Below are 16,281 nucleotides of genomic sequence, written 5' to 3'. Positions count from 1 at the left end.
TACATTTTAAAGTGTTTTAATTTGATATTATAAATATATTCAGCAAAATTAAATATTTTTAAAGAATTTTATGCCTTTCCATAAACCATACTATTATCATTTTAATTAATAATGATAATATATTAATAATTAATATATAGAAATATAATAAAATATTTGTATATATTTTATGTATTTGTTTCCTCAACCGTTCAGTTTTTTACGCCTTTCTATGCAATTCTCACTGCCGCATTTTCTTGCTATAGGGCATCCAATAATGTACTCATGCCGCAGTGTCCTACAAACACACATATATCTGCCTAATCTGTTCCGTAGGGCGCTTTAATCATGCCACTTTTTGTGCCTCTCGTTTTTCTATAGCTTTGATAAGTCTATATAGATGACGATTATCAGTGCAAAAACATGTTTACTTATAAAGAGAATGTTGACTTATATTATAACAAATTAAATTGGGCTGGAATAAATTAGCTAAAGAGCTTTAAAGCAGAGAGTGCGTCTAATATATGCGCCTTTCTAAGACATTATGGGGTATATACCCCTCTCTTCACACTCTGTAAATTTGTTCACAGAATTGAAACTAGTTTTTTAGCATGCCCTGCTGTCCATCATTAAGTATGTCTACTGTATTTAGCCAAATAACTAAATTTTATTTCATTTTAAGTCGACTGTTTTACTACAGAGCTGAGCTAATCCCTTGGCAGCTTCAGGTGCTTGTAGGCCTCCTCTGTGTGCTTGTCCTTTTCGAGCAGGATGTCACGGACGTCGCCCAGTTGCTGGATGATGCGCTGCTGCGATGCCAGGACATTCTGCAGCTTGACATCGGCGCACTTCAGCATATATTTCATATTGGATGAATCGGGCACATCGCCCAATTCGTCCACCTCGATCAGATTGGGCGACTTCTTGCCCTCGCATACGGTGTAGCTGAGCTTGCGATCGGGCGACAGCTCATCCGGCGGCGTCTGGCGTCCATCCAATACGTCCGGCAAATTGGGCAGGCAGCTCTGCTGCAGCACCTTCAGGCAGCCCGCCAGCGAGGTCTCAATCTTGCTGCATTGCTCCACGGCGCGCTTGATGCAGTCTGTAGTTGGTTCGTTGGGATCCATTTTCAATTTGAGTTACGATTCACTTGCAGTTTTTACACTTTGTTCAATTTTTTCTCGTTTACGACAAATTATCAACTATATAATATAATATATAGCTACAATTATCGACTGGGTCGTGTGACTGAACTCGCTTACGAATTGTGTGACAAATGGATCTGGCAGTTGAAGCAAGTGTTATGCGATTAAATAGATTTCCCAGGGCTGCTTAGAGAAATCGACAATTTTTGACATTTGAAGCAAATGTCACTTGGATCTTAGAAATTTTACGGAATAGTTGAATAGAATTGAGTGAAAATTAAAGTATAATCGATAATTATCTATAGTAATTTTTTAGTCAGATAAACATAAATCAGGTTATCCTAAAAAGAAATGCGTAAATCTTGCAGAAAGTCAATAATTCGTAAGATAGAAGTAGTTAACGAAATTTTGACTCCTCTCTAATATATTATTTTTTTGTTCAATTTAAATATAGATATAATCAGATACTTAAAGTATAAGATCTTAAATTGAAATGAATTAAGATACTATTGAAGCACATAGTTACTATAAAGTCACATGTGAGATACATTCTTCACATTTATGGCATCTATCCATTTATGTATTTCTATTTTTTTTTTCTAACAGCTACTCCTAACAGCATTTCCAGCTGGCATTCTCTTGCTATGCTCGTTCCTGCCTCGTTTCAACATGCAGCACGTGGCATGTCAAAAATTTAAAAGGCGCGCCACATCCCCGACCCAGTCGCCTCGTCCCGCCCCGACACATGCTCCTGCTGCGTTGCACTTGATTTACCCAGTTCTAAGCTTGGCAATTTTCAAATCGTAACACTTTCACGCGCTGCGCGCCAAAAGGAACAGCGCAAGAGGAGACGCTGCTCAGACGTCAGACCTGTCGCAACTGCACACACACACACACACACATGCAGAAATACAAATACATGCACACAAACAGCCTGTACAGCGGCGCTGTTAATGTGAACCCTTGCTCTGCTCTGCGCTGCTCGTCGTGGAGCCACCCAAAATACCAACAACTTTGCCTCCAACTGACAGCAAAGACTCGCGACGCCAGCAGCGACGCGCGCGTTAGCAGCAGCAGTCGCGCGACAAGCACGCACAGAGAGTTTCCAACACAGACAACAGATTGTATATCTACACACACACACACACATAAGTATACATACATGTATGCATACACCTCCAAGTTGCCTTTTTGCAAAAAACTTTTTTCAGTGCTGCTTTTTATTCGCTTTGTTTGCCTTTGTCTGTGCGCTCTCTCACGTACACATACACACCCGCTCACATGTGCACATGCGAGTCTTGCTGCTCTCGTTGCTTTTGCTGTGAGTATCTCTCTGCCTGTGTGTCTGTGGGGGCCGCAGCAGCGTCGTGGATGTCGTCATCGTCGTCTTTTTGCGCTCGCTTCGTTTCATTTCGTTTCGTTTTTGCGGTCTGAGCGCGCGCGTCTGTAAAAAAGCTCTTTCAAAGTCTCTGTCGTCGTCGTTGTAGCCGCCCCCAACACACACCCCGCTAGCTTAATATATATACACATACAAATATATATGATTTTTTTTCTCGTATTTTTCCATTTCTTTTGCGCTCTCCCAGTTGCGGTCGTCGTTGGCGTCGCTGTCGCTGCCAACGTCAACGGCGCTGCTTGGCTTGGCCGCTCGCTTTCATGGGGTTCTTGAGCGTATGCAAAAGATTTTTGCACATATTCATCTTTTTGGCCGTTTTCGGTGCGTTTCGTAGAGCGCGCGTCGCGCAAAACTTTTCAGTCAACAACATTTTCGCGCTAAATTTGTCTTCGCTTTGTTCAGTGTGTTCTGTGTTGTGTGTTCTGTGCTCTGTGCTCTGTTTTCTGTGTGTACTGATTCTCTGTGTCGCCGTTTCTGCTGTTGTCTGCATATCTTCATCTTATTCCGCTTTACAATTTCTCGTCTTCTGCTGCGTCTGCCGAGACGCTGAGATGCCGATACATCAGCTTTGCTCTGGGATACACTTAGTTTCATTTCCTACATTTCACGTTGTTCATCTCGTTCGTCCGTTTTATTTATTTACTGTGTGTTTTGTTTCGTTCCTTCTTCAACTTGAGTGTTGCGAATCTATCTATACAAATATCTTCTCAGTGTGGGTGTATGTTTGCGTGAGTGTGTGTGTGTGAGGGATGTCTTGAAATTGATAAAGTGCATAAAATTGAGTTCTAAGCATGTATTTATTGAGATATTTATTTGATTGACGACCTTGGAATTGTAGGATATTGAATTGTGAAACAGTGCTTGAAAAGAGTTCTAAAAATAATACTGTTAAAACTCTAAGTGTCTTAAATAATACTGTAAAATAGCTCTATATATACCAAAAAGTGAAGAACTACTCAAAAACAGTTTAAAGAACAGTACAACATGCTTATAAGGATTGGGAAAGACTCAAATTCGCGGATGTGATATATAGATATAAATAAATCAAAACTGCAAAATTTTACTAAGACAAACATTTAATGCCTTAATATATAGAATAAAAATTTATGATTAAATTTATATAACATATGATCATAAGTTAAAATATATTTTAATTGCAAGAGATCCAAAGAAAACATTTGTGTACTTTTAACATATCTAACATATCTTGTATATAAACTATAAAAACTCTTAACATATACCAAGTATACTCTAAATAAAAATGATTAAGTCAAAAAATCTTAAAAATTAACTTTAAATAGTTAGTGAAAAATTAAAAATTGACCATGAATAATAATAATATCTAAATCATTTGTCAAAATAAAAATATAGATTTGTTTAAATTATATACTCAACAAGTATCTCAAGTATAAAACTGACAAAAATATGTATAAAATTGCATTGCAATTGTGAATAAAATACTTAAGACTATTTTTAAACAAATATACAAGATACAAGTTACAGTTATAAAATTCACACGAAAAAAACCGAATTGTGTATAAAGTACCTAAAACTTATAAATAGTTTGAGCCATAAGCATTAAAAGTGTTTGAAACAATTAAATGCAAAAATGCATTTGAAAATAAGTTTTATTTTGTTTGCCAAATAAAAAGTCAATGAAAATGTGCTAAACCAAATGAAACAGAGAAAGAGAGAGGAGCGCAAGAGTTCTAAAAATAAGTACAGAAAAACAGTTTCAATTAATGACAAAACACATACACATACATATGTATGTACATATATGTGTGCCTGTTTGTATATGGATTTGTCTAGTGATTGAGTATCTTCTATTCATGGCTTGTTGCGGTTCGCCAATTTTTCGCCCATCTATTTCAACTGTTCCCATAAGTACAAATGTCGGTCTGTATATGTTTATATGTAAATATATAGGTATGTGTGCGTGTGTGTGCGTGAGCATTGTACGTCATCTAATCGCTTGTATTTAAATGCAAATGCGCTCTTTAGCTGACAGATTTGTCTGCTTTGGCTGAAGGTGTGTGGCTGTATGTGTGTGTATCAGTATGTGTGTATGTGCCTGCAATCGCCGGCGGCAGCGCGTTCAACATTTCGCTCTTTGTTTTTCTGCCTTAGATTGTATCACAATTTGTGTGTGTGTGTGTGTGTGTGTGTGCTTGTTTTTGCACTTTTGCATATGCCCTGCCTTTGCTTTACCGCAATGCTTCATACGTTTTATTTGTTTGCTATTTGGCCACTCAAGGCGCAGTCAGCCAGGCCCACCCCCATTTTTACAAACAGCGGCGTTTTGAACTTGAAATTTTTGTTTGTTCGCTTTTAGTTTTGAATTTCCAATACTCGGCTCCTTGTTGTTGTTTTATTGTTGTTGTCTACGCCGTTATCCTGCCAGTGGCGCGCGCTCTTTCTCTCTGCCACTCGCTCTCCGGAGCGCCCAGCTTAGACAATTGCGTATGCCTCTGGGGCTTAGTTCGTTTCGTTTATTGTGTATTCAAAGAGAGCAGGAGAATGGGAGAACAAATTGTCTGTGGTTGTATTTGTGCGCGCTCGCCATGTGTCTGAATTATTTTTTTTTTGGCAAACAGGAAGTGAAGGCAAAGGCACACAGAATGATATCGATTACGATAACATGCGATTATTTGAATTGGGCATAGAAAATGTTGAAACACTGATAAATTGTTTAGAGCTGTTAGAAAATGTTAAACAACATAAAGAATATTATTATTCAAATACATTAATGAAGTGCCGTCGGCCTTCACAATTGCCGACGGCTTTAAAAAAAAATGTGTCTAATCGATTTTTGTTCTTTTCTCGTCACAGGTGCTTTTTGACTGTTTGGAACATTTTTAAAGATTACGTTAAAACGTTGTTGATACTTATTAAAAATATTGTTTTGTTAATTATAATAATAATAACAATAATAATACGAAATAATGATATAATACTAAGACTAAATCATCATAATAATGCAATTACAAATGTAATAATAATAATAATCTATAATATAAAATATAACTCATGTGCAATCAGTTAATAACTTTTTAATTTATTCATTCTAACAATTTATTTGTATATAATTTATAAAAATAAAAAAAAAATCTTCGACAACAACAACAACAAAGAAACGGAAAAAGAGCAGAAGCAAAAATATATTAAAGTTTTATTTCAGTTTTAAGCGAAAATAAAACAAAAAGTGATTTTTAGTTAGTTTCTCAAAATTTAACAAACAAAATTCACAACAAAATTTGGAATACTACAACAACAACTACAACTACTACACAACAACAACAACAACCACTGCAACAACAACAAACAACAGCAACCAACCGACAACATTATAAGCAACAACAACAATTTATAATACAAAATATAAATAAAAATAAAATAAATAATAATAGAAAGTGAAACGTAACAATAAAAGCAAATACAAGAAAAATAACATAACTGTAAACGAAATAAAACTATAAAAGCAACAAAAAAGAAAATCAAAAACAAAAACAAAAATCAAAACCCGAAATAAAACCAAACACAAAAACCAATCCAACAAAGCAACAGAAACAGCAACAACAACAACAACACAAAAATAGCAACAAATCGAAACGAAACCGAAATAGCCTTAAAACAAACAAAAAATAACCAAAAAACAAAAGCAACAACAATATAAACCGATAGACCGATAAACCGATTACAAAAACAGCAACTGAAACAAACGCAAAAAATAGAGACAGATAAAAACAAAACAAAAACCCAAAATAGAAAATAGCAACGAAACAGAAAACAGAAAAATACCGAAAAAAATCAGCAGCAGAAGTGAAAAGGAAAACAAAAATAAGAAATCAAAAGTCAAATTCCAAAGCCAAAAGCAAAAGCAAACAAAAATAAAACGCAGAAAGCAAAACCAATATCAAAAGCAAACAAAAACAAAATAGCCAAAATTTGTTAAATTTTTTGTGTCTCATTAAAAAATATTAATAAAAAAGAACTAAAATATTTATAAAAAAAACTTTTGTGTTACGGTTTTTCAATTTTCGTCTTTTAAATTTACGTTCGTAAAAAAGAAAATGTTCTGAAAAAGTCTTTGAGCAAAGCAAAAGCTAAAAAACAATTTTTCAAAACTTTGATGAAAACTAAAAAAAGGTGAACTGAAAAAGTGAAAAAAACGAGGCGAAAGAAAGGAGAAACAAAAAGAAAAACAAAAATTATGAAAAAGGGTTCAAACCCCATTTAGTGTGTGTTTTGGCTAAGGAAAGCACGAGACAGTTTGAGCGATATATATATCGGTAATATATATATATACATATATATAAATATATATATCATAAAAAAAAAAAAAAAAAATTTAAACTAAAGGCAAATATTCATATCGTGGCAAAAAAAAAAAAAAAAAAAAAAAATTTTAAACAATTTTCAAAGTAAATAAATTATTCGTAGTGCAGAAAGCAAATTAAAGAACAATAAAAAACCATTCAGAAAAAAAAAAATAAAAAACAAAAAATAAAAATAAAAACATTTTAAGCTATATATTAAATTGTATTACATTTATGATAAACGTCATGAAAATTGAATTCAATTGAAAACCCACAACACACAACCCTAAAAATATAATAAAAAAAACAACATATTTGAGAATTTAAAAACAAACAGTTTTTTGGGCCAAATAAACAAATATTTAAAACATAAACAACATTCCCCATTTCGACATAATCCTTGGAACAGGAATTAGAGACGAACAGAAGAACAGCTAAATCAAACATTTTGGGATTGAACAACTGGTAAGTAACGGGCCTATTTTTTTTTAAGATTAAAGACAACGTATACTTGATATCCATATAACATTAGGGATGAAAAATATATACTTTATTTAATATATATTTTATTTTTACTGTAGATAAAGTATAATATAAATTAATAAATATATTATTCATATATCTCATTTACGTTTTAGAAATTTACTTTCAGTTATAAATTTGTATTATATTATGGTAAATATACGTACAACAATTTACAGCACAAATATAAAATTTTGTACGTATACAAAAATATATTTTTATATAGAGAAATATAAAAAAATATATAGAGAAATAATTAATATTTCTACCAAAAAAGAAAAAAAAAAAAATAATAATAAATAAATAGTAATTCTCAAATATATGCATAATGCCACAGATCCCCATAATATCCACATTTTAATAGTTTTGATAGTTTTGCCCCACCCCCTAAAATTGTCAATTAAAAGTTTTCTGACAGCCCTCGATATGGACTGTCATATATAATTCTTTGATGTCGCAATTTAATAGCAAAAATAAGAGTGTTCATACAAAAAAAAAAAAAAAAAAAATGGTACAGACTGATGCAAAGCATTAAAATACGCATCAACTGTGCGAGCGAGACAGATAAAGCGCCAGTGGTCAGCGGCGCATTGTGCGAGAGAGATGGCGACAATGCGCGCCAAAAAGCAGGCAATGAAAAAATGAAAACGCCTATTATATAAGGGAGTCTCTTACATATATCTATATACAGTGTATATATGTATAAATGGGTGTGTGTGTGTGTGTGTATAAGTGTGTATGGCTCATCTACATGCAAATTGCATTTACGCGCAAAAAATTAATTATTGAAAAAATTGCGCGAGCTGCGACAGAGGCTGAGGCAGCGACTGTGGCAGAGGGAGGAGAAAGCGAGAAAGGGTAAATAACCATGGCACCCAAGCACTCACCCACCCCAGTGTTAACGCTGCTGTGTGGAGCCAGTGGGCTGTGGTCAGTGGGCGTGGCACTGCTGCCGCTGCGGCTGGCAATTGAAAATCGAAGCACAAGAGTCGAAAGGATGAGCGAACAGCAAAAAAGAGGAAGCATTACACATATTTTTTAAATGAATTGAAATAAAATTTCGTACATAAAAATGGGCATACGTGTCTGTGTGTGCGTGTACATAAAAGTACAGTTGACGCCATACAATTTGAGCAGCAAATGGCAGCAGCAGCAGCAGCAGCAGCAGCGGCAGCAGCAGAGCCTCTGTCCAGGGTTGCGAGGCGTGCGAGGGGTCAGGGCTTGTGGGTTGGTCACTCAGCATCCATTTGACATGACAGAGCAACGACTGTGGTCTGCACACACACACACACCCACACACACACACGGACACGCACACGCACATGTCTGTGTGCGTAAGTGTGAAAGAGACTGACTGTCTGCAGTACGTATTATAGATATTTGCTACGCCTGCCACCCACGCATTGCAAGTAGCTGCAATTTCAAGTGGTTTATACCCCATTTGCCACCCACTTTATATAGATGTATCTTGATAATGTGCGTGTGCGGGTGTGTGGCCTGCAAACCATGCAGAAGTCACCTTAGATTAGTTAATTAACTAAATCTAATGCTGATCCAGTAGCTCAATTTATTTTAAATACTGCAAAAAAAATGTTGAAAATGGAAGTTCGATTTTCTAATGATACAATTTTTTTCTCAATCAATTTGAACATTAAAAATCATAGTAAAAATTACGAATATATAAAAGTATTTGAATAGGTTTTTTTAATACTATTATTTAAGACTTTTTTGTTATAAAAAATTTGAGCTTAGTAAAAATAACTCCAAGCTTTGAAAACCTTTATCTCAATTACCTCTCAATTACTTATACGATAATCCTTTCGATTTGATTTCTCTTTTACTTTGGTTCATGACAATTTTCTTGAGTCTCAATGCCTCTACAGCTCTATAGTTAGGTATCGATAACTTCATAGTCAAGTATCGATAGTTAGCTATATAGCTATACCCTCTAGTTGCCATTAAGCTATTTATTGTATTTATTGTAGTAGTTTTGTTTTCAGTGTTTCTAAGAGAGTAGAAGAGAGTGTAGTATTTGTTTTTAGTGTTTCTAAAAGAGGGCTTTACTTAGGGCAGATCTATGTGCTGAGGCTGAATTTTGAATTTCGTCTTCAGGAATATTTATTTTACGAGCGTCTTTTCCTTTAGACTAAATTTATCCGCACACAGCTCTATTAATGAATTTTCCAGCAATATTCCAGCTTTTAGTCTATGTTTCTAGGTTGCCATAGATCCTAGGTACATAGATGTGTTAAAGCCTTGTCATTATTGACAACATTCATGTGCATCGTTTTATATGTTTTAGTTCTCTTCTTCTTCTCTTTTCGTTACTTTGCTTTGTTTGCCCTGTTCTACTCTGTTTTTTATTTCCGCTGCGTTTGCAGTTGGCAACAGCAGCTGCAGCAGCACTTGCGAAAAAAGCAGCAGCACCACCCGCACCACCTAATCGAGCCAAAATGCGAGGCATCCCAAAAAAAAAAAAAGTTAAAAAATTCCGCACACTTTGTGCTTTTTTTTTTCTTTTTCTTCTTCTCTTACGCTTTTTCGGCTACATTCTTTTCCATGCCATTTCGTTAATTTTATTGCAGCTGCTGCGAAATTTTCATTTTCTTTTTCCACATTTTTTTACCCAAAAATTTCTCTTCTTTTTTTTTCTGCATTGTCATTGAGTGCAACTACATAGAGCAATCGAATCGTATATAGATGCGGAGTCTAGAGCAAACGTGACATATCATTACCCGCGGGTAAATACCCATAGGGGCAGGGAAAGGGGGGGGCAGTGGGAGTGGCAGCTGGGCAGCTGTCAGTTTTTTGTTGTTGTGTTCTTCGTGTCTATAACATCAAAAAACATTGTAAAATCATTTTCTTTTTTTTTTTTTTAACAGCGAAGGTTTTTGCTCGTGTGGAAGTGGAAGGGGGAGGGAGGGAGGGCGAGAGGGCAGCTCTGTGAATTGTCGAACATTTTCGGTAAGAGATATGCGACATGTTCTGGCAAAAAATAATTAGTGGTTGGCTTTGAAGAGATAAAAGTCAAGAGATATACATAGATAAGATATGAAATGGAATTTGGTTTAAGTTTTAGGGCTGTTTATTGGAATAAAAATTAAATAATTAATATATATGTTTAAATCAATGAAATGATAAATAATTAAATAATAAATAAATAAACAAAATAAATTTAATTATAATTATTAAATAATTAATATATATGGCTAAATAGTTAAATAAATCATTGAAATTTAATGATAAGCTAATAAATTAAAACATTTTAATATTGATTGAATTCTTGAACTATTGCAAAAAAAGGGGAAAAAAAATAATAAAAAATAATAAATAAAGACATATATATGTTGTATATATTTTAAATTAATACAGTAAAATAAAAATGATAATAATAGTAATAATTAAATATTAATATATATCTATAAAAGATTAGCATTAAATAATAAATATAATAATTATTCAAAATATTAATAATTAAATAAATTATTTTTAAACAAATACATTGACAAACTAATAAATTAATAAATTATAATGCTAAAACAAAATATGAAAGGCTTAGTATTTTTATGTAATTATCATACTAAAATAAATATCATTTTTTGATTATCAGATAGATCAGCTCCCATTGTAACCTACACTTCTTTTTCTTTATTTTTCCCAACTCTTTTCTGTCTTCTTTTCAATCCTCGCACCTCTTCTCATCTCTCTAATGCTTTTCATTTTTATGTATTTTCACCTGCACTTTAATAATCTTTTCATCTGCTTAAAGTGAGGTGCGAGGCTTTGTTTTAGAATGTTGGCCCTGTGCCTGTGCCTCCTGGCCCGCCCGCCCCGGCCCCTGCTCTCTCTGTGTAGCACGTATATGTCAAATTCATATTTGGCTGGCTTTTGACAACTTCAAAAGCATTGCGAGGCTCCATTTTTTTTCTAATTCTTTTTTTTTCCATTTGCTGCAAGTTGAATGCCCCCAGACGCCACATAGCTAGGCAGAGGCGCGCAAATAGTATGCGATGTCTAACTGCTTGCCCCACTGTGTGTGTGTGTGTGTGTGTGTGTGTGTGTGTGTGTGTGTGTGTGGCAGCAAGGCCAACGCGTGCAACGTGCGGGTGGCTCCAAATGATGGCCAACCAGTGCAGCACCACAGCACCATTACCACTTTAGTTGGGTGCTTAGCTTTGGGGACTGAGCTGGGGCTGGGGCTGGGGCTGAGTTGGGGATTGTCTGCCGCGCTTCCTGTGGCCCGCACATCGTGCACATTTTCGCTTTTGTGTGTGTTTTGAGATTCTACACGTACTTACGACAGCGACGACGGGCAGCGGGGTTAGATAATGTTGCTGTTGCTGTTGTTGTTGCTGTTGTTGTTTATATTTGCTTTCATGACTTTCACTTGCAGTGCGACGCATTGTGCCACAGATGTTGCCTAAATAGAGTTACGTGAGCTTTCCGCATGCGAAACAGTTTCAAGAGCCAAACGAGAAGTGCTTAATTAGAGCTCCACTGAATATGTTGGGGGTGGATCTGCCATACCTGAAAGCTGTTATATTATATTTTAATTGCGAAAAAAAACGAGGATCTTGTTGAAATTAATGAAAAGGTTGTGGGCAAACTGAGAACTGAAACTAAGACTTGAAAAAATATTTGTTCATGTTTTGAGAAAAACATAAGAACTGTTCAGTTAGATAAGTAAATCTGAGCTAGTTCACAAATGAGGCAGGATGAAGAGTGTTTAAATACATATTCAAGCCAATTTTGCATTAATTCTGATTAATTTTCCTATTGATATGTATTTTGAACTAGTTCACAAATGAGCAAGGCTTGCGTATGTCTGCTTGATCATATTTCTAAACTATTTTTCTTTTAAATCTAATCATTTTTACTCTTTATATATTTTGAACTAGTTCACAAATGAAGAAATCTTCCTTAAATATGCTTATTAATAATTTCAATATATTTTTTAATTAATTATAATAATTTTTTTTTCTTTATATAAATTTTTTGAACTAGTTCACTAATGAAGTAAACTTCCATTAAATTTGGAAGCCACATTTTCTTTAATTTTGATTATTTTTAGTTTATATATATATTTTTTTTTAACTAGTTCACAAATGAAAAAATGACTCATCACAATTTTTAAGCAACTTTTGTTTTAATTCAGATTATTTTTAATTGTTGTATATGCATATTTTTTAAGCTCCCTTTATATATGTATATTTGCATTATTTCTATATCAATTTCCCAAGCCTACTCCAACAAACAGAGGCGTGGCCAGACCTTTTAATATAATATATAGCTTTAACTTATGCTTTTTATACAAATGTGGAATGAAGAGAGGAGAGAGGGAGAGAGCGAGAGAGGGAGCGAGAAGCTGCATGTCAACAGCCTATCAAAAAACAGCTCGGCCATGTAGGCGTATGCGTAATATTTTGCATACGCCTCGTGGACCGCTGCACTTTGTACGCGCCGCACTGCATGCATTTTTCTTTTGTGAGCCACGAAAAAGGGTTTATTGCAGTTGCTATGCGCACATGTCGTCGGTTGCCATGCCATGCCACACCATAAATAAAAGAGCTTCAGCCAAAGAATTAAATTATTTAAATACATTTCCAGAGTTGTTATGGAAATGCAACAGACTCGGCCAGCTTTTTTTATATGCTCCAAATTCACTTAGGTTCTTCGTATTCTGCAAAAATAAGAGCTTAGCCTGCCGCAAGAGAAAACTATAAAACTAGTTGCTGAAAGATATTTGATTCCACTTTATACGCTTTTCAACAAGACTCTTAAACAAACTTCAGCATAAAATATATATGTATATACATATATTTATATAGTAGCTGCAATAGTAAACATGGCGAACAATAGCTTTTAAAATAAAATACGCATGAATATGAAAATCTGATGAGGACCTTTATGCACACACCTAGCTGCTCCTCCACTCCTCTCTCTCTCTCTCTTCTCTCTCTCTCTCTCTCTTCATTCTTACACTCTGATGCCATTTGTTCTTGCTACAATTGCGAATGCAGCAACAACAATGAGCACACACAAGTGCACTTTTTACCAACAACAACAACAACAACAACAGCAACAATAGCAACGACAACAATTGAGGCTCAACAATAGTTGCCCCCTCCCCTCAGCCTTGTGGGCGTGTGCCCATATGGCAATAAAGAATTGAAGCTGCTGGCAAAAAGCAACTTTGTGAGTGAGGCGCCTCACTCTCCGCCCCTGCCCCTGCCCCTGTCCCTGCCTCCGCCTCAACTCCAGAGTTTTGCACATTTGCTTGATTTATATTGAAGGCTGTCAGTGGCAAAAGGCCTTAAACAAAGTTCCAACTGACGTTTCGACGGGCAACGAAATGCACAGTAGCTTAAGCTGTCCAATTACCTGAAAATATTACCTTAAATACAATTTGAAGTTGTCGTAAAATTTGCTGAATGCCATTTGGCTGAGCTGAAGCAAAAAACCAAAAAGCTGTGACTTAAGACATCTAACTTGAAGTGTTTATTAAAATTTAGTTGAGTAATGTTCAGAGAAATAGAAAAGTATCACGGAATTAATCTGCAAGGAAGTTGTCATGGCTTTTCAAGAGCTTGAGGGCTCCTAGAAAGCTTTAATGTGTTTTAGAGTACAGGCAGTACTTTATTAGTTTTTGACAGCTTTAAGAGTTTAAAAAAGCTTTCACTTGCTTTAATTTACTTGTTATATATAGCTTTGTAGAGCTTAAAGCACTCATGCATGACTTTCATTCTTGTAAATTACCTTTTCACAAAGCTTTAATGAGCTTTATGCTACTCTAAGCCTAGTCTTAGTCGCTCAAAGCTCTTCTTATGGTTTTCCATTTAGCATGCATTTAGAATTTTTCGCATTCATTACAAACAGTTTTCGCAATCTTCTTATATTTAACATGATCTTCTGTGGAAGCTGCTTAGTTTTTGGTTTTTTTTTTTTTGGCCCATTTGCGAGCTGTAATCGAGACATAAAGCAACGTGTCAAACGAGTCTAATGCAATTAACTTAACCGACTGCTGGAAAATGCAATTTAGCGAACTAGTATATAGATTTTCAGCTGACAAAATGACAAAAGACGGCGACGACGAACAACTTAAATACCAGGGAGGACGGTGGGATAGGGCAAAGAATGCTAAGCGGGTACAGTTTGTCATTTGACAGGTGTCAAAATGCAACCGTGCGTAAGTCAATCTCTTCATCTCTCTCTCGCTCACTCGCTCACTCTTTCCGCATATTGCTGTCACTTTTCATCTACGCTCTCATGCGTAGAGTGTGAAAATCCGCACGCACCTGGCGGCAAAGTGAGAGGCAAAGCTGCACAAAGGCCACGCACCGACAACAACAACAACAACAACAACAACATTCTGTGTCCCATCTTAGTCTGGGATTTGTCTAAGGGCATTCATGTAAGTAATAGGATTATTTAGAGAGTGGGCGGTGCTGACAGCATGGGCCACGCTTCAGGTTACCAGCTCTACGACCCCCATTCAGTAGCCGCCCTGCCCTGCCCTGCTCTCTTCTCTTTTTGACATAGTTTTGCAATGTCTGGCAACTTTTGGAGTGGCCCTCGTGGCTCAATTTTATATGAATTTGTTGCAAAACCTTTACTTATATAGAAAAATATATGTATGTGTATACTAATGTGTGATATGAATTAACATATTACGTATACGCACAGTATTTCTATTGGTATTTGAATTTAATAATTTAAAATTTCTATTATTTGTTGGAGTAGATTTGATATATATTTCAATGTGTGTATATAAAATAAAATAAAGAAATTATTTAAAGTGCACTAATGACGCTTAAATATTAAGTATACGTCGTCTATAATATTGTTATTTGTACAATTTTAAACAGATAGTATTTTAAAATAATGTCGGGCTATTTTTTTTTATATATATAAAACACAATTATTTGATCAAATAATTTAGTTAATGGACTAGCGATTAACATTTCATACATATTGTATACGTATTTAATTTCGGTTTTTGTAAATATACAAAAAGCATAATTTATTATTATTATTTTTATTTATTTTTATTTCAGTTTTTGTAAATATATTTAGACACTAACCATTTTTTTTTTTTTTTTTTTTTTTAAATCAAGTATACTAATTTTTGTTGTTTTATTTTTTTTTTTTATTTCATTTTATTTTTTTTTTTTTTGTAGATTATAATAAATTGCTTCGTTAAGAATACTGAATTATTGTAAGGGCAGTTCATAGTCAGAGACTGTGGGGCTATAAGTAAAAACTTAACTTGGCTCAAATTATATTGTTCAAATCAAACTGTTACCAAAATTAAAATGTACCTTATGTACCTATTCCACTGATATATAATACATGCATGTAGCATATAATTATTTCTCATATACTGAATTTCCTATATATCATAGAATTCTTTGTATATATTTAGAATATATTTCCCATTTCACATTTTTCTCTCTTGCTAGATTACGTTTAGTTTTTTCCTTTTGCATCGCAAGATATGTTCATTTGCTGTAGTTTTTACCCTTATTTTCCTTTTGATTATTTGCGTTGTTATTATTATTATTATTATTATTTTTTTTTTGCTTTTTATCGCAATTTCCTTTGTGAGCTTTGACTGAAAGTGAAAACGTGCAACTGATTGGAGCAAACTCTGTGAAGCGTTGCCCAAGCCCCTCAACTTAGGCCTTGTGAAGTGGCACAACCCCTTGCCGCCCCATCCCCTAATGAGCTGGGAAAAAAACATGTTTTTAATACAAGGCAAAGGCAAAGTTTTGCATTTTATGCAGACAGCCGAGAGACAAAAGGCGGCTAAAATTGTGGCAGGCTAATGAAACAAAAAGAATTTGTTTGAGAACCTTAAATGTGCTTGAAAATTATATATTATTATATATATAATATTTCATTATACATATTTTATTGATAT

At 34.6% G+C, this 16,281-nt stretch overlaps 1 protein-coding gene and 1 long non-coding RNA gene across 2 annotated transcripts in view; both read left to right on the top strand.

The window, feature by feature from the left end:
- The first annotated feature begins 2,595 nt into the window (after positions 1 to 2,595).
- LOC122757539 lies at positions 2,596 to 5,438 on the top strand. The gene is made up of 2 exons (XR_006357602.1): positions 2,596 to 2,841; positions 5,353 to 5,438. It is a non-coding gene; the product is annotated as an uncharacterized LOC122757539 (long non-coding RNA).
- A 1,704-nt stretch (positions 5,439 to 7,142) lies between these two features.
- Positions 7,143 to 16,281, top strand: part of LOC6582634 (myeloid zinc finger 1) — a 26,284-nt gene continuing 17,145 nt past the window's right edge. Inside the window, exon 1 of the mRNA XM_044009489.1 lies at positions 7,143 to 7,304. The gene's annotated coding sequence lies outside the window, so the exon portion shown is untranslated. The remainder of the gene's footprint in view (positions 7,305 to 16,281) is intronic.

Source organism: Drosophila mojavensis, unplaced genomic scaffold (genome assembly GCF_018153725.1).
Source record: "Drosophila mojavensis isolate 15081-1352.22 unplaced genomic scaffold, ASM1815372v1 contig_74, whole genome shotgun sequence".
Lineage (NCBI taxonomy): Eukaryota > Metazoa > Arthropoda > Insecta > Diptera > Drosophilidae > Drosophila > Drosophila mojavensis.
The sequence above is the reverse complement of the archived record's forward strand: the minus strand, read 5'-3'. Positions and strand labels throughout refer to the sequence as shown.